The following is a 19,452-nucleotide window of genomic DNA, read 5'->3' on the forward strand; positions in this document are numbered from 1 at the left end:
ACTGGCAGAAAATAACTTGCATAATATCTTTGGCGCTTCGGCAGTAATTTAACAGTGGCCAGTGCACTTTTTAAAAAAATTACAAAACTATAATTGAATGCAATGTAAAAAAATTATAAGAATAAATCTAAATTCTGAGTAATGAATAAATGAAATGCAGCCAGGAAGGTCACAAAGATTCAAGATGCAAGCCCCGGTTCCAGTTGAAAGCTAGAATCAATCTGCAACGTATCAGAAGTTGGAAAATTAAAACAGGTCATAAGGTACCAGCTAAAGCTTGGCTAGGTGACCCTGTTTTTGATCACTGGAAAAGGGATGGTTACTGAGTTCAATGCTGCCATCCTCCAAAGTTCAGTAGACGCCCAACAATCAGGAAGGGTCCACCCTAATGAAGGAGGAGTGTAAGGATTGAAGAAGCTACTGGCAGCAGTTGAATCCACCCCAGCAAGGCATTGTGCCCAGGAGAGGGCTTTGGGGCAAGTGATTCCAATAATAATTGTATCATTGACACACAGTGTGAGCTGCTGGCATTCAAAAATAAATCTCACCCAGAATGAAGTGTCTGTTACCATTGTCTGAACATGACTGTAGTGCAGGTTTAAAATGCTTCAAGGCTAGCTTGGTCAGGCAACTGAAAAAAGATAAAAGTACAGACGTGACTCTATTCGATTGAGTGTTGTAAGCCCTTTCCATTTGACCCATTTTTTCCTGTTCTATTTTGGGGACATATTTCTGTCTACTTCAAGCAGCGTACATAGAGAGACAACAACTCCACCTCCCAGTGTAACTATATAAAGATGCTGACAGACGCCAGACTTCCCGTCCCTGAATACCATCCTAACGCACGCAGCCGTCTCCCTCTGTCTGCCTTCCAACCGAATCATCAAGGTCAGATCTTTCACAGCACATTTAATTATTACATCTCTTTGAAACATGGACAGATGGTGGTGTGGTGGGCGTGTCACTGGACTTGTAATCTGGGGAGAAGGGTTCAAATCCCACCATGGCATATAACGCTAGCCTCAGTAATACTGACTGTCACTGTTGTAAAACTCATCTGGTTCACTAATGTCCCTTTAGGGAAGGAAATCTACTGTCACATGACTGTGGATCTTAACTGTCCTCTGAAATGGTCCTGCAAACCATGAGGTTCAAGGGCAATAAATGCTGGCCTTGCATTGGGGAAATCCCACTCCAAGTTTTAAAAAACGCAAAGGACAAATGACTATTTGGGCTGCGACTGGAGTGGGTCTCCCTACTTTGACTGTGACGGAAATAAGTTCACCAAACTCAGCGTAATTCTTTATGGTCCATGGTTAACTGGTTGGCATGTATTGGCAACCTCTTTCATCAAGGTGATCTTTACTGAGGTTGTGCTGGATGCATTTCCAAAACTGGGTTGGACAAAGCGTCAATCCACCTTGACCTGAGAATGATGGATCCTACTGCCAAGTGTCAAAACTAAAGGAAAGACTGAAGAGGTGAAATTAGAGACCAATGTGGGTCAACTGTCAATGGATAACCAATATACAACATCCCTGATATTCAACTTCCATTGTAAGGAATGGAACTGAATGTAGGAAGGGATGGGTATTGGTGACAGATATAAGAACATAAGAACATAAGAAATAGGAGCAGGAGTAGGCCATCTGGCCCTTCGAGCCTGCCCCGCCATTCAATAAGATCATGGCTGATCTGTTGTGGCTCAGTTCCACTTTCTCGCCCTCTCCCCATAACCCTTAATCCCCTCTCTTATCAAAAACCCATCAACCCGCTTCTTAAAAATATTTAGTGAGGTAGCCTCCACCACTTCAACGGGCAGAGAATTCCAGAGATTCACCACCCTTTGAGTGAAGAAGTTCCTCCTCAACTCCGTTCTAAACCGCCCCCCCTTTATCTTGAGGCTGTGCCCCTTAGTCCTACTGTCTTTTTTGAGCGGGAAGAGTCTCTCCACCTCTATCCTATCCATCCCATTCATCATCTTATACGTCTCAATGAGATCTCCCCTCATTCTTCTAAACTCTAACGAGTACAAGCCTAGTTTATTCAGCCTCTCCTCATAGCTCAACCCCCTCAACTCCGGTATCAGCCTAGTAAACCTCCTCTGCACTCCCTCCAAGGCCAAAATATCCTTGCGCAGGTGCGGCGCCCAAAACTGCACACAGTACTCCAGCTGCGGCCTCACCAATGCCCTATACAGCTGCAGCAAGACCTCCCTACTTTTATATTCAATCCCCCTCGCTATGAAGGCCAGCATCCCATTCGCCTTCCTGACCACCTGCTGCACCTGCAGGCTGGGTTTTTGCGACTCATGCACAAGGACCCCGAGGTCCCTCTGCACCGTCGCCTGCTGCAGTTTTTCGCCACGTAAGTAATATGAATCTGTTCTTTCTGTGACCCTGCCCATGTTAAATGTCACCACCCAACTGTCTGAACAGTAATGTGATGAGTACAAATAAAATTCAATGTTCTGCCGAACATTTGTTAGCTAACATGGGAAGTATAGACCACGGAAATCAGTCCTGTTCCCACCAGTACTGTACCCCAGTGTTGTAAAGTGACAGACCTGTCACCACCAGTACTGTATCCCAGTATTATATAGTGACAGACCTGTCCCCACCAATACTGTACCCCAGTGTTACAGTGACAGACCTGTCCCCACCAGTACTGTACCCCAGTGTTATACAGTGACAGACCTGGCCCCACCAATACTGTACCCCAGTGTTACAGTGACAGACTTGTCCCCACCAGTACGGTACCCCAGTGTTATACAGTGACGGACCTGTCCCCACCAGTGCTGTTCCCCTGTGTTGTTCAGCTCACAACAATCTCAAAAGACATGACCTGCTTGATGTACAATCCATGATTATTGTGTTCCTCACAATTCCAGTGGACAGACTGTGAAAATTGCTTGTGTCCATTTTTACGTTTTACTGAAATCACAGTAAGAACACAGATTGTCTTGTCCCTGGTAATTGGTCATTGTGGATAGCAAGTGAAAGGATTGCAGTCTTCGGTTGCGACATTACCTCAAGTCATGCACAAATTTGGCAGTCATTCTCTAAAGGCAGTCAGTTACTGGAGCAAACGTCACTCATGCTATGTTGAGCATGAGGATCATGGGACTCATGCACATTTCAGTCACACTTCTGTACAGGAAATAGAGATTAGGAAACCGAGATTGGGAGAAGAAAGCAGTTTGTTTTATCTGGTAATCATGCCAGCAATATTTTTTTCTCTGATGCTCGTGCATTGGACATGCATTGACATTCAAAAGCATTATCATTATTGAATCTCCCACTATCAGTACTTTGGAGATTAGCATTGACCAGAAACTAAACTGGACCAATCATTTAAATACTGTGGCTACAAGAGCAAGTCAGAGGCTAGGAATCCTGTGGTGAGTAAATCCCCTCCTGACTCCCCAAAGCCCGTCCACCATCTATAAGGCACAAGTCAGGAGTGCCTGGTTGAGTACAGCTCCAACAACACTCAAGAAGCTCAGCACTATCCAAAGCAGCCTACTTAATCACCACCCATTCACTCCTCCCAAGAATAACAGCAGTGTGTGCCATTTGTAAGATGCACTGCAGTCACTCGCCAAGCTTCCTTCAACAGCACCTTCCAAACTGGTGACCTCTGTCACCTAGAGGAACAATAGCAGTGGACGCATGGGAACACCATCACCTGCAAGTTCCTCTCTGACCTGACTCAGGACCATCTTGCCATTTCTTCCTCTTCGGTGAGCCAAAGTCCTGGAATTCCTCTTTTAATAGCCCTGTGCAAGTACTTTCACTACACAGGCTGCAGCGACTCGAGGAGAGTTGCGGGGGAGGGCGGTCATCACCACCTTCTCAAGGGAGATCAGGGATGGACAATAATTGCTGGCCTAGCCCGTGGCACTCACTCCCCGGGAATGAATAAATAAAACTTCAACACTAAAGATTCTATGCAGTGAACTTAAAGCATGTGATATAGTAACAGGCTATTTAAATGAGGGCAGGATAGAAGTGTTTGCCTACGACACTTCTTATTCCATGTATTTTCCTGAAGCACTTGATTTATTGCTGTGTGACATATTTCACATTGTGAGCATGCCACCAGGATTGTTCTGTAATAGAAGGACAAGGCTATGAGGATGGACCATCACCAACTATCTGTTGAGTTGTTGCTAGAGATGAGCAAAGCAAAAAGGCATATTGATTGCAAAAAAGGGGAACTTGTGTGAGATCCAAAGGCTCCAAGGATATGAGGAAGGCAAGCTTTGCCTCAGAGAATTCTCTGCCAACTATTTAAGGTCAGTATTTGGGCTGGAACTCTTAAACGTAATATTATCCCTCAACGACGTCATTTATCTTGTTCCTATTTGTGGGGTCTTGCTGTGCGCTATTGGCTACTACGTTCTTTTTCTAATTGGGTCACAAATGTAATCGCTGTGCTAGTAATTAAGAGCGAGGTGGTCACCCATGCAATCACTAAAGGTATTAATCCTGCCCCTCTCTCCTCATGTTCCAAGGCCCCAAACATTTGTGCCACATGAAGCAGTGACTTCTACTACTTTCAGTTTAGTGTCCTGTCTTTATTGCTGACAATGCTGCCTCCTCTATAGTGGAGAGTCCCAATTCAGATCGGGTGAGCACTTTGTGACACCTCTACTCAGTCTCAAGCATGACCCCAGTATTGTGGTCCACTTGTCATTTTAATTTACCTCCTTATTCTCATGCCCACACCTCTGTCCTGAACCTGCTGTGGTATCCGGTGAAGCTCAATGCAAACTGGAGGAACAGAACTTCACCTTTCCATTAGGCGCTCAAGCCTACTGGTCTCAGCATTGTGTTCAGCACCTTCAGACCATAGACTCTGTCCTCCATTTTGATTCTTTTGTTTTGCCAAATACCAATCTGTATCTTTTCATGTTTTTTCTTTTGGACAGAGCTCTTCAGAAGAATAATGAGCTCAGCTCCTCATTATTCTGCCATTAGCACTCACTCAGGACCAACGCTTTGTTTCTTTACTCGGACCATGACCAGTCCCTTCACAATTTGTTCTGCAGATTATTGTCATTAAATCTCTCCTGCCCTCCAACATATCCTACATCGTTCTTCTAATTCTACCTCCACCATCTCCCCCCTAACTTTCCCCTTTCAATAGAATAAAATGCATCATGTTTCTGTAAAAGCAAAATACTGCAGATGCTGGAATCTGAAACAAGAACAGAAAAATGCTCACCCTCAGACCTGTGGAGATTTTCCAGCATTTTTCTGTTATTGCATCACATTTCTACCCTCCTTCAGTTCTGAAGAAGAATCAGAATTGGCTCAAAGCATTAACTCTGTTTCTTTATCTGTGGGTTTTAAAATTGTATGTTCAAGCCTTGTGCCTTTTTTTGAATTACTAAGGAACTTGTGGAATTTAAAGCTCCCTGTTGATTTCTGCGTGTCAACACCTCATCCAACGTTTTTCTGTCTAGTATCAGTTGTGAGCTTTTGAAATTTGGCAAGCTTGCAGTTGTCCTGATGAGTGTAAGACAAATAGCTTCGACAACATGTCTCTCTTTTCAGCAATATTTCAAAAGTACTTAATTGGCTGCAAAGCACTTTGTGCCACTGAAAGGTGCTGTACAAATATTTTGCATGAGTGCAAAGACATTGAAATTAGGAAGTACCTCCCTCCTCAATGGATGGTAGAAATTTGGAAGTCTTCCTGGGGATCCTGCTTATGATTGCTTGGGGTCAGTTGGCGATTCCAAGATGGATATAGATAATTTTCTCTTAGGTTAGGGATACCAAGGAATATGAAGCAATGGCAAGTAGATGGAGTTCAGATACGAACAACCAGGATCTAACTAGCTCGAGGAGCTGAATGGCCAATGTTCGGAGTCTTGAGCTAAGGTCACCTCTGCTGCAAGAACAGGAAGCAATTCTGTTTAGCTGAAAAATTAGGTTAAATCTAACATACCATTGAAACTAAGGCTCTTTAGCAACATCACTCACAAACATCACTTTCCAAAGTCACGTTCCCCTGTGTCACCGCCACCCCCCCCCCATGTCTCTCTCTCTCTCTCACACACACACACACACACACACACACACACACACACACACACACACACACACACACACACACACACACACACACACACACATCCCCTCCACCATCCATGTAAATCATGGAGCAACAATAAGAGACTAATTGTCAGTGCAGCTCTTAGTAATCATCTTTAAATTAAGGCATCAGATGAAGATGCTGCCAGAATATTGCCTGTGGGCATGGACTTCCTTCGTCAAGTGTTATGATTTGTTGAAATAGTTCTTCACTCATAGTTTTAAGATTTTGAAAATAGTTCATAGGCTGTACAAACTCATTGTCCAATTGGGTAGATTGCTTGGTGTAGCCTGTATTTAACTCTCAGACTCCTGGGAGACAATTTAACATTTTGTGCTAGACGAATTTGGAGAAATTGCTTCTTGGCTAAAGAGCAGTGCAATCTACAGATGTGTAATTGCAGAGCAGGGGACTAGTTAGCTTCTGGAACTCAGCACTTGGCAATAATAGTAATTGAAGTTAGCTTCCTGCTATTAAGATGCTGGATGTTATGTCTTTAAGGTGTAACAGAAGTTGGGGGTAAAGATGAGACAGAATCTATAAGGGATGATTGCGAATTCTCCACTGTTCACCCTACTGATAAATTTGAATGGTACCAAAACCGCCTGGCAAGGAAAAGAACAACAATGTAAGGAAGACGGGAATGCTTTCATAGGAAAAAATGGGAGCAGGATTTTGTCACAGTTAATGCAACTAATTTGTATTGGAACATATGTAGACTGTCACAACAATCTGGTTCATGGTGGTTCGTGTTAATGTTTTAGAGTAATGTTTAGTTGTGGGAAGATTATTGCAGTGAAGATGAGGTAACTACAATGCTGAGCTTCAGGGATTGCCAGAACACCTAAAAGAAAATAATTAATAGAGTCAGATTGAAAGTGATGGAGCCATAAATCAACTGGTGGGCGAACTTAGCTGGAGACCTAATGTCTACACTGCTTGCAAAGAAGTGTAGTCCAAAGAGTATTTTTTGGGAGCTGGAGCTAATTCAGTTTAAAGGTATTCAGTGAATGCTGAAAGGCCACATCATAATGAAGATGGATGGTGCTTAAGAAGGTTCCCAGTTTTTGGTTGATCTGTGTTTGCTGGGACAAGGGATTGCTTACAGTTTGGACCTTGTGTGGTTTGCAGCTCAAACAAAAGCCCTGGGAGTTCTCCAAGACTGTTAGAGATTAGAGAAGTCCTGAGAAGCTGAGAAGGTGGTTTCATGTCAGGTAGTTAGGGCGCTGAGAACTCCCTGAAGCAATTTATGGCTTGTTGCAGCCAGGAGTACGGGGAAACTTAATGAAGCTGTCTATTTGCAAAATAGTTGTGAGCTGGTAATTGGAGATTGGATTACAACTTGGTGAATCACATGGAGATTCAAGAGGGGAGATTAAACCATCGGGAGGTGAGCAGTCATTGAGGCAGTCTGAGTCGGAGAGGCTTTTGAGGGAATTTGGAGGCTAGATCTTCAAAAGTGAATGGTTGTAATCCCTCATGAAGGAGGCAGAGCTTCAATAAGATTGAGTGGCTCTCAATGGTCACAAATATCTGGGTGGGTTGCTGCGAAATCTGTGGGATCTTTCTTCGTCACATCTGCCATCTAATGTGCAGTGTGGTTTAGTGACCACAGTTGTTGACTGTTAATTCATATTTGCCTCATGTTAATTCTGAACCCTAGAATATAAGATTGATATTGTGAATGCTTCTACTTTGCTGATTTTGTATGGTAAAGTTTACTTTGTTTGTTCAAAACTGTGGAATCTTGTGTCTTTTTTCTCTTGGTAAGCACCTGGGATTCCAAACTTTGTCTACTTTAAACAAGAAGTTCCTAATCAAATCACAACAAAACCGAAAGGGACTGAATTTAATAAGAAGAGTAAAAAGTTACCCACCTAAAGGCCTCAATAGGCAGTGGGACTGGATGGCCATCCATGTCCTTTTATACTACAAGCTTAATTAGGATGGGGACAGGAAGCTGGTAGGATCCCCACCAACCTCTCTCCCATCTGATTAAATGTGCCTCCCTGCTACCAAACTTGCCAAGTCAGGGAGGCACTGGTGTGTAGAAAGAGGTGAGCTTGATGTCCTAAGTGGATTATCTGAACTTGAACATGATTTCCTGATATTGGTCAGAATTTCCTGACCTCACTCATGGCTTGGATTCTCCGGTTCCGCTGCAGTGAATGGAGTTTTGGCTGAGCACTAAAATCTCCATTATCGCCGGACGCAGTGGTGAAATGTGTGTGTGGGGGGTGGCGACGACATGGTGGCACAGTGGTTATCACTGCTGCCTCACAGCACCAGGGACCTGGGTTTAAGTCACTGTCTGTGTGGAGTTTGCACATTCTCCCCATGTCTCTGTGGGTATCCTCCGGGTGCTCTGGTTTCCTCTCTCAGTTTAAAGACGTGCGGGTTAGGTTGATTGGCCATGGTAATTTGACCCTAGTTTCAGGGGGATTAGCAGGGTAAATATGTGGGGTTACGGTCATAGGGCCTGGGTGGATTGTGATCAGTACAGATCTGATAGGCCAAATGGCCTCCTCTGCATTGGAGGGATTCTATAAACAAGAACGGAGAATCCCGACCACTATCTATAAATATAGAGAACAGTCCTGACAGTGGTGGGTTTTAGTTTCATTAGGTCAGCCAATCCAGGGCCTATTTTTCTTTAACCATAATGTGTTTGGATTCCTTTTGTTCCAGTTACATCAGAACCTCAGATTAGCACACTAAATCTGGACAGTACTAGTCTGGTCGAAGTTAACCTCAGAGTAAGAAATGTGTACTGTACTGATCAACCTGTTTGGAAGGTACAGGCAGTGCAAGGGGTTTGGAGATTCTGGAGATCTAAATTGACAACTTTGAGCTGAGTGTGAAGCGAGTCTGGGAGGATTAGCAAGGAAAGTTCAGTGCAGCAAAAGATTGTTATCTGAGGTTTTGAACTACAAGTGAGAGAGTATTGTCAATTAGAGGTTGAATGTCCCAATGCATGATTGGCATTAGCAAAATCTTCCATGCCATGGTAGCAGCATCCAGGATGACTTGAACTTTAGAAAGCTAAGGAGGTAGGGAATATTCAACATGAAATGAGAAAATGTGCGTCTTGGAGGCATCTTTGCATTGGAGGTGGTGTGGGACCCTCTGTTAAAGGAGTCTGTGAGGCCTACATTGTTACTGGATTAATTGCTTAGGAAGCTTGAACAATGAGGAGATGGGGGAGGTGCAGTGTCCTCAAGAGGCTTTATCCAGGCAGCAGCGCCCCCCTGTTAGTGCCTGCAACATACCACATTGCAGAGGTTCAGCCACTGTTTTTCTCCAATGAGGGACTGATTCATTGATCAGTGCTAAACATGAAGAGAAATGGTTGAATGTATTTTTAGAATTGTGTGAGCTGCTGATAATGAAATCCAACATTCTCGACATTGTTTTGTGGCGACAAGGTTTCCCCTGTGCTTAATCCTGTTGAAAGCTGCAGGTGATTGTGCATTGCGGTACAAGGTTAAAGTCCCATCCAGAGATTTTAATGAAGCCATGTGCTACTCTGAAAATTCCCCTGTGTTGTCCTGAGGATTTTACAACATTTCCAGACACTGTCAACATGACATGTGCTCCAGGAAAAGTTCCCAGCCTTATGATTAGAGATGTGATCCAGTTTAACTTTGCTTCAGTCGGGAATGTATTTAATAGAGGGTTTTAAAATTAGGAAGGCATTTGACACAAGGTGAATAGGGAAAGGCCATTGCCACTGAATGGGGAATCAGAAGCCTGCAACTTTAAATCATCACTTAAAAGCGTGAGGTTAGAAAAAGAGCAGGGTAAACATGTGGGGTAGCACAGTGGTTAGCACTGCTGCCTCACAGCACCAGGGACCTGGGTTCAATTCCAGCCTCGGGTGACTGTGTGGAGTTTGCACTTTCTCCCCGTGTCTGTGTGGGTTTCTTCTGGGAGCTGTGGTTTCCTCCCACAGTTCAAAGCTGTGCCAGTTATGTTGATTGGCTATGATAAATTGATCCTAGTGTCGGAGGATTAGCAGAGTAAATACATGGGGTTACGGGAATAGAGCCTGGGTGGGATGGTGGTTGATGCAGACTCAATGGACTAAATGGCCTCCTCCTGCACTGTAGGGATTCTATTCTATGAAGAGGCATCCTATAAAAATGATTATTGGAACATAAAATAGATTGCCAAAAAGTGTTGTACAAGATAAAGACTTGAATGTACTAGGAACACAAACATTATCGTGCAAGTACCAACAAAGAAAGACATATTGGATGTTGGCTTTTATTGCAACAAGTACAAGGATAAGGATGCCATATGACAATAGGTGAGATGATACTTGGAGTGCTGGTCGCCATATCAAAGGAAGGATATATGTGCTTTGGAGATGGTGCAGGGAGGCTTCATTACATTGGCCCCTGAGCTGAGACGGTTGCCCTATTGATAGAATCATAGAATCCCTACAGTGCAGAAGGAGGCCATTTGGTCCATTGAGCCTGCACTGACAACAATCCCACCCAAACCCTATCCTCGTAGCCCCACATATTTACTCTGCTCATCCCCGTGACACTAAGGGGCAATTTAGCATTGCCAATCTACCTAGCCCAGACATCTTTGGACTGTGGGAAGAAACCAGAGGACCCGAAGGAAACGCATGCCGACATGGGGAGAATGCGTAAACTCCACACAGTCATCTGAGGCTAGAATTGAACCGGGGTCTCTGGCGCTGTGAGGCAGCAGCACTAACCACTGTGCTACCATGCCACCTTACTTAGTGGCTGAGTAAATTGGATCTATTTTCTCTAGAGTTGAGAGGAATGAGAGGTCATCTCATTGAAAGAGACAAGATTCTGAAGGGGTTTGACAAGGTTGACACTGAGGTTGTTTCCCCTGACTGGGGAATCTAGATTATGGGGGAATTAGAGTCAAATCATTTTGGATTGAGATGAGGAGAAATTTCTTCTCCCAGAGCATTGGGAACCTGTGGAATTCACTACCCCAGAAGTTGTGGATGCTCCATCATTGAATATATTCAGGACTGAGGTTGACAAGCATCCTGATCTATTAGGGAATCAAAGGAAGTGTCTTTGCAGAATCTGGTGAAGTATTTGTGTCGTGTAATGTAAGAAGTTAATTTGCTATGCAGTCAATTTGTGGACACAAGCTTCCACAAACATCAATGAGATATAGAAACCCATAGAAGGAGGCCATTCAGCCCATTGAATCCGCACTGACAACAATCCCACCTAGGCCTTATCTCCATAACCTCACATATTTACCCCGCTAATCCCTCTAACGTACACATCCCAGGACACTAAGGGACAATTGAGCATGGCCAATCCACCTAACCTGCACATCTTTGTACTGTGGGAGGAAACTGGATCAACTGGAGGAGATCCACACAGACATGGGGAGAATGTGCAAACTCCAAACTGACAATGACTCAAACTAGGAATCGAACCCAGGTCCTTGGAGCTGTGAGGCAGCGGTGTTAACCACTGTGCCACCATTCTGCCCTGTGTGACTATTATATGTGATCATGTAATCAGCTTTAACTCTGGGAGTTGGAATCAGTTTTCTCCAGGGCACCAAGACAACTATAAAAGGCATCACATTTAATTCTGATCCCATCGTTGCTTATCTTAATATTTATTCTCTGGACAAGTGTGTCATTGGCAAGGCCAACATTTACTGCCCTTCCCTGTTTGAAAAGCTGGTGGATACGTCTTTCCTTTGAGGCAGTTGTTGTGGTAAAGAAACTTCCACATTAGTTAGAGGGTTCCAGACTTTCAATCTAACAATAATGAAGAAACGGTGATATATTTTTCATTAAGAATGGTGTGTGACTTGGGAGGTAATGGGGTATCCGTGCGTCGTTTGGTGGAAGTCACAGGTGTGTGAGGTTCTATCGAGGAAGTGATGTTCAGTAACTGAAGCAGGGTCAGGATCGGAATTTGGTGAACTGGTGTGAATTGTTTGTTAACATTTTTCTTGAAACATTGCTTGCATCCCCAGGTATGGTTTTAGTTGAAACCATACAACTCGACTTGGAACCCAGGACTTTCTTCCCATGTGCCAAATCATTTAGAGGAGATTGAGAAAGTCAAATAGGCCGTATCGGTCAAATTTTAAATATACTTTCCCATATTGCATGCAATTTATTTAATGCCTATTTTGGCACTTAAGCAGCAAGTACCCATTCACCCATCACCTCTGTATTCACTGACCTGCCTTGCCTCGTGATCTGGTAGTTCTCATATTTAAAATTCTTACCCTTGTTTTTAGGTATCTCTATAGCTTCTCCCAAGACCTTCCCCAGTCCTATGGCCTTCAGGGAACACTGTGTTCCTCTGCATCCATAATGCCCTCTGCTGGAACTCTCTTCCTAACACCCTCCAAATCTTCCCATAGGATATTCAGTGTCAGTTTTTGCCTGAGAAGGCTCGATGTGAAGCATTTGGGGTGTTTTGCCATTTTAAAGACATCATACAAATGTTTTTGGTTGTTGTTGTAACTCAAGTAATCAGCAGAGTGTTAAGAGATATTGATGGTGAAGGAAAGGGTTAAGGCTGACAGGCGAAGCTGACAGCCATGCTGTCTGGAATATTGAATTAAATTGTTGCTCATTAAGACCATCCATTGAAATGTTATTTTGTTGAAAGCTGCATTGTCCTCCTGTCCCTTTGAAGACTATGTTCCAGAGGCCTCGCTGCAACATGACTCAATAATACGTTTCAGTTGCTATTTGCCATTTAAACTGCTTTGAATATAGGAAGGAATGCATCTTTCCATACAGCGCTGCCCCTAAGGCATTTGATATTATCAGATTATGGAACTGATTTATTTCTAAAGCAATTAAATTAAAGTACTTGTGTATTTTGTTTCCTAAACCCACAGTTGGCAGGATTAGTTCTTGGACCTTCCCCCACCAGTGTTTCTCCCCTCCATCTCCTCTGCAAACTGACTGGATAAGTCCAGTGCAATCCTGTTCAGAGATTCAAATCAAACCTGATTGTCACTAGAGGAATCATTTTGATTTACTTCATGTGATTTAAGCAACGCAGACTGACCAGTGTTCTTTTGAGTTTAGATTCAAAACACATATTATCACTGAAGAATTGCGATTTAACATTCAAAGGTGCAATGCGATCTTTTATGTCCCTTTTGAGCTTGCGGGCTAAACCAAGCCTTCGGGCTTATTGTGTAAATAGAATAGCGACTTCAACAATGCAGCACTAACTTAGCGCTTTTTGTGAGGGTCAGCAGGCTGAATTCCTGGAGGGGGGCCTTGAATCTATAGCCTTTCAGCTCGGAGTAGGAGGGTGAACAATTGACTCAAGCTGTCTCTTAGGGTGGAATTCTCCCAAGCCCCCCACTGTCTCCCTCTCAGTGGGATCAATGGCGGGTCGGATGAGGGGGTGGGGAATTCAACGGAAGGCCCAGAAATCAGTTCCTCGCTGGTGTGAAATTACATCGAGATCTTGCCAAGCTGCCCTTCGTGATAGATCAGGAAACCTGCTAGAGGCCGGTGGGAAACAGATTTATGTCCCATTAATGCTTGCAGATGAAGGCCCGGCCGGATCTTTCACCCACAGTCCAGTTCTCCATGACGCCATTGGGAAGACATACCAGTTTGGAACACGACTGGGAGAAAGTGGCAGGCAGAAGTCTGGACTTACCTGAAGAATGTCTGTGGCTGCCTCTGGAATTTGGGCAGGAGGCTTCTAGTGACTGGAACAGCGCAGCCATGGGTGCAGGGAGGATCTATAGCTGGATCTTCCAGATTCCGTGTCATTGTGGAGGCCCATCTTCCAGCCTCAGTGTTCCTGGAGATCCATCTTCTTTCCTCAGGAGGTCCATCTTCTTTCTTGAATGGTCAGGCTGAGATGTCAGGCACGTTTTCAATGTGGCACCCGGAAATGATGGGCAGTCCTGTAACATGAAGACGGCCAATAAACCCTGGATGCAGGGTTAACTATGGAAGACAGGGAGTGGTTTCCCATTGGCATCCACAGCAGGAAACACTCCCAACTACACCCATACCACAGAACGTAGTCCCAGGTGGGAGAATGTGTCTTTTAGAGGGGAGGGGAGGCAAGAAAGTACTGGTTTCAGTTCTCTGATTGCTGTTAGTAACTGTGCAAAATGCTAAAAACAGCGGTGTGAGTGCAGTTAAATCCCATTCCCCCTTATCAAATTGAGGCTTGTCTGTGTTTACATAGACAGCTTGTTGATAGCCAGTATGATGAAATGAACAATGCACATGACTGTAGGCAGAACATCATGATGCGTCTATATCTACAGTTAGCTGGATAGCTGGTTTGTGATGCAAAGTGACGCCAACAGCGTGGGTTCAATTCTAGTACTGGATGAAGTTATTCATGAAGGCCCTGCCTTCTCAAACTTGCCCCTTGCCTGAGGTGTGGTGATCCTAAATCACCATCAATCAGCTCACCCCCTTAAAGGGGAGAGCAGCCTATAGTCATGTTGTGAACTGGCATTTGTCACGATCCTGTCATGTAAAGACAATAGATTCCTGCTGTCCATATAGAACCACAAGTGACTGCAGCTTGAGAGGTCTTTAATCTGCGTCCACAATAATCTTAAGATTAGAGCAAGGTAGTTCATGTTGAGAAGCACTTCCTCACTCAATGGCTGAAGGAAATCTCGAACTCTCTCCTTCAAGAAGCTGTTGAAGTTCAGCTAAGTGTGTTGAAATGATCAAACCCTTGATCATTGTGGAGTGTGGAATAATAGAACCAAACTAGATAAATGGATTCATGACACCAGTCTTTTTGCAGTATGTACATCCTGATTTCATTCCCATATGATCTAGCTCTCATTTAACATTCTGCTCCTTGTTCTTGATTCTCCCATCATTCCCCAACAAGGGCCAGTACTTCAATTGTTTTAACATCTTAAACACCTCAATTAGATCAGTCCTTAATCTTCTAAACTCAAGGGAATACAAGCCTTGTCCCAAAACCTATCCTGATATTTTATCCGTTTATTTGCAATGAACCCCAATTCCCAGCCAATGTATCCTTTGAGGTGCAATACCCCAAATTGAATGCACTACTCCGATGGGTTCTCACCTAGGCGTCTTATAACCAAAATCTTACCAAATGGAATACAATGAGATGACTAGCATTTCCCTTCATTCTCTCCCCAGCCCAAGGTGGCTCGGTCTCGTGGACATCCAATGTCAAATAAGAAGAGTTTTGAAAAAGGCGTTTAAAGTCATGAGAGGTCTGCAGTGAGTAGATAGGGAGAAACTGTTCCCATTGGCAGAAGTGCCAAGAATCAGAGGACATCGATGTCAGGAGATTGATAAAAGACCCAATGTTGACATGAGGAAAACCTATTCACATAGCAAATTGTTAGTGTTTGGAATGCATTGCCTGAGAGTGTGCTGGAGGCAGTTTGGATAAGCACCTGTTGAGAGAAAATGTGCTGGTCTACGAGGAAAGAACAGAAAAGTGGAATTAGGTAACTTATTCTTGGAGAGAGCTACCACAGCAGTGATGGGTTGAATGGCCTCCTGTTTATTGTATCCATTATATGCTTGATTCTGTGTTGGCTGGGACAGAGACTTGATCTGGGATCCATTACTGCACCATTTGATTGATTGAGATCAAGTTGGTCTTATTGAGAATTGATAGTTTTTTTTCTACTTGTTCCCAGTAGAACTTATCTGCATTTTGAGTTTTGCCTGCAAAACAAGATGACAAGTCAAGGGCAGGACACCACCAGAGCTGAAAAGTAAATTTGGAAGTGGTGATTAAGTTGTGACGAGCCTGGGTTTGAAAAGACTGAGATAAAAAGGGAAGATTAAAAGGAGGTGAATGCTTGCATAGCTTTACGGCGCTGGGATAAAGCGAGTTGGAAAGTGAGAATCATTACATACGTATATTCATTGGGAGGCTGCTGTTGCACTTGATTGGCAGATCTGTCTCCTAGCAACTGTAGATCGAGGTTACAAGAAGAAGGCAGGGTGTTAGGTTAGAAAGGAATGCTCAGTGTCGTTGTGTGAGAAACAAGAAATGTGTCTGGAAAAGAGAGAGGTTGGCGAGGTCAGAGGCTGCACAAAGGTGGTCACTGAGCAAGAGTCTGCCAGTAATGTGAAGGTTTTTGATCAGAAAACTGATCTTATTTCTGACCGATTCTCAAAAGAACATTGAAGGAGATGGGCCCTTGTTAACCTTGCTTTAATGTTTATCCAGATTTCTAAGTAATGAACATCCTTTTTATCACAAGTCTGTCAGTTTTATTTTTAACTTTTATTTATGTAAAGTGGCTCCCGAAGCTAGGAAATGTGACAGACGTGGTCTGGATTACAGTTACTGGGGGGAGCATACCTTGACCATAGCTTGGAATGAAGGGGGCAGCAAACAAAGTATGATGTGTCTAACACGGTATATCTAATGTGATTGACTCGTAAGTGCCCTCTGAAATGGTCTAGCAATCCACTCAGTTGTATTCAACTGCTACGAGGTCTACAGGAAGAAATGAGACCAGACGGACGACTCGGCATCAACCTGCACTGGAAACAACAATGGCAGGCCCATCCCTGTTGATCCAGCAACATCCTCCTTTATAACATCTGGGGGCCAGTGCCATAATTGAGAGAGCAGTCTCACAGACTAGTCAAGCAACACCCTGACCTAGTCATTCTCATGGAATCATACATTACAGATAATGTCCCAGACACTGCCACTACCATTCCTGGCTATGTCCTCTCTCACCACCAGGACAGACCCAGCAGAGGTGGTGACACAGTTGAACACAGTTGGGAGGGAGTTGCCCTGGGACTCCTCAACATTGACTCTGGATCCTCTGAAATCCCATGGCACCAGGTCAAACATGAGCAAAGAAAACTCCTTTTTGGGCCATGGGCAGCACGGTGGCACAGTGGTTAGCACCGCTGCCTTACAGCACCAGCGACCCAGGTGAACATATAGGACAGAGCTGCTAGATTGGGAGTGCGGCAGATGGTGAGGGAAATATAAATTTGACCTCATCCTCACAGACTGTCCTGCTGCAGTTGCATATGTTCATGACAGTATCAGTTAGAGTGGCCACCGCACAGTCCTTGTGGAGACAAGTCCCTTCTTCACACTGAGGATGCCTTCCATTGTGTTGTGTGCCACTCTCGTGCTAATTGGGATAGACTTTGAACAGATCTGATAGCTCAATACTGAGCATCCATGAGGCATCGTGAGTCCGCAGCAGCAGCAGAATGGTATTGGAGCACAATCTGTAACCTCATGTCCTGGCATATCCCTCACTTAACCATTACTGCCAAGCCAGGGGCTCAACCCTGGTTCAATGGAGAGTGCAGAAGGGCATGCCAGGAGCGGTACCAAGCATATATAAAAATGACAACCTGGTGAAGCTACCACACAAAACAATTTGCATGCCAAACAGCATGTGGAGCAAGTAATAGACCGAGCTAAGTGATCCCACAACCAACAGATCAGATCTAAGCTCTGCAGTCCTGCCACATCCAGCCGTGAATGATGGTGGACAATGAAACAATTCACTGGAGGTGGAAGCCCCACAAACATCTCCATCCCCATCCTCAATGACAGGGGAATCCAGCACCTCAGTGCAAAAGTCAATTTTGAAGCATTTTCAGAATTCAGCCAAAAATGCCAAGTGGATAATCCATCCTCGCCTCCTCCAGAGCATCACAGATGTCAGTCTTTAGCCAATTCAATTAATTCCACATGATACCAATAAAGGGCACTGGATACTTTGAAGGCTATGGGCCCTGATAGTATTCCTGCAAAAGTATTGAAGAACTTGCCACACCCCTAGCCAGGCTATCCCAATACAGCTACAGCACTGACATCTGCCTGGCAATGTGGAAAATTGCCCCGATATGTTCTGTTCACAAGAAACAGGACCATTCCAACCTCGTCAATTACCACCCAATCAATCTACTCTCAATCGTCAGTAAAATAATGGAAAGAATTATCAACAACGCTATCAAACGGCACTTACTCAGCAAATGCTAAGTTTGGGTTCCTCCAGGCTCACTCAGCTCCTAACCTCATTACAGCCTTGGTTGAAACACAAACAAAAAAGCTGAACTCTAGAGGTCAGGTGAGAGTGACATCAAGGTGGTATTTGACCAAGTATGGCATCAAGGTGACACAGTGGATTTGTGTATGAAAGTTATGATAGGTCAGCAGGCTGGCACAGTGGTTAGCACTGCTGCTTCACCGCTCCAGGAACCTGGGTTTGATTCCAGCCTTGGATGATTGTCAGTGTGGAGTTTACACATTCTCCCCATGTCTGCATGGGTTTCCTCCAGGTGCTCTGGTTTCCTCCCACAGTCCAATGATGTGCAGGTTAGGTGGACTGGCCATGTTAAACTGCCCCTTAGCGTCCCAAGATGTGTAGATTAACCATGGTAAATGTGTGGGGTTACGGGAATAGGGTGGTGGCTCTGGATACGATGCTCTGTCAGTGAGTCAGTGCAGATTTGATGGGTTGAATGGCCTCCTCTAAACTGCAGAGATTCTATGGGATTCTATGAAGGAACCCTAGCAATGGGAATCGGAGAAAAAACCCTCTGCTGGTTGGAGTCATACCTGGCACAAAGGAAGATGGTTGTGGTGGTTGGAGGTCAGTCATCTCAGCTTTAAGACATCACTGCAGGAGTTCCTCAGGGGAGTATCCTTGGCACAACCATCTTCAGCTGTTTCATCAATGACCTTCTTTCCAACATAAGGTCAGAAGTGGAAACGTTCACTGATGAATGCACAATGTTCAGTATCATTCATGATGCCTCAGATAGTGAAGCAGTTCATGTCCAAATGCAGCAGCCCTAGGCATTGATTCTGTCTGCCTCTGAATATCCAGGTTTGAGCTGACATGTGGCAAGTAACATTCATGCTATGCAAATGCCAGACAATGACCATCTCCAGCAAGACAGGATTTAACCTTCGCCCCTTGACATTCAATACCATCCTCCCCTAGCAACATCCTGGGGGTTACCATTGAGCAGAAACTGAACTGCACTAGCCAAATAAATACTGTGGCTATGAAACAGGTCAGAGGCTAGGAATCCTGCAGTGAGTAACTCACCTCCTGATTCCCCAAAGACTGTCCATCATCTGCAAGACACAAGTCAGGAGTGTGATGGAATACTCTCCACTTCCCTGGATGAGGGCAACTCCAAGAACTCGAAAGAAGCTCAATATCATGCAGGATGAAGCAGCCCATTTAATCGTTACCCCTTCCGTAAACATTCAATCCCTCCACCACTGACACACAGTTGCAGTCGTGTGTACCATTAACAAGTTGAACTGCAGGAACTCACCAAGATTCATTGGGCAGAAGCTTCCAAACCCACAA

The 19,452-nt window shown here is 44.4% G+C and overlaps 1 protein-coding gene across 5 annotated transcripts in view; it reads left to right on the plus strand.

Annotated features, from left to right (window-relative positions):
- The window catches only part of LOC145344009 (DENN domain-containing protein 5B), a 279,289-nt gene that overhangs the window by 89,740 nt on the left and 170,097 nt on the right, over window positions 1-19,452 (plus strand). The gene's annotated exons all lie outside the window — the stretch shown is intronic.

The sequence above is a fragment of the Carcharhinus amblyrhynchos genome, chromosome 6 (genome assembly GCF_965287045.1).
Source record: "Carcharhinus amblyrhynchos chromosome 6, sCarAmb.v2.hapA, whole genome shotgun sequence".
NCBI classification, from domain to species: Eukaryota; Metazoa; Chordata; class Chondrichthyes; order Carcharhiniformes; family Carcharhinidae; genus Carcharhinus; species Carcharhinus amblyrhynchos.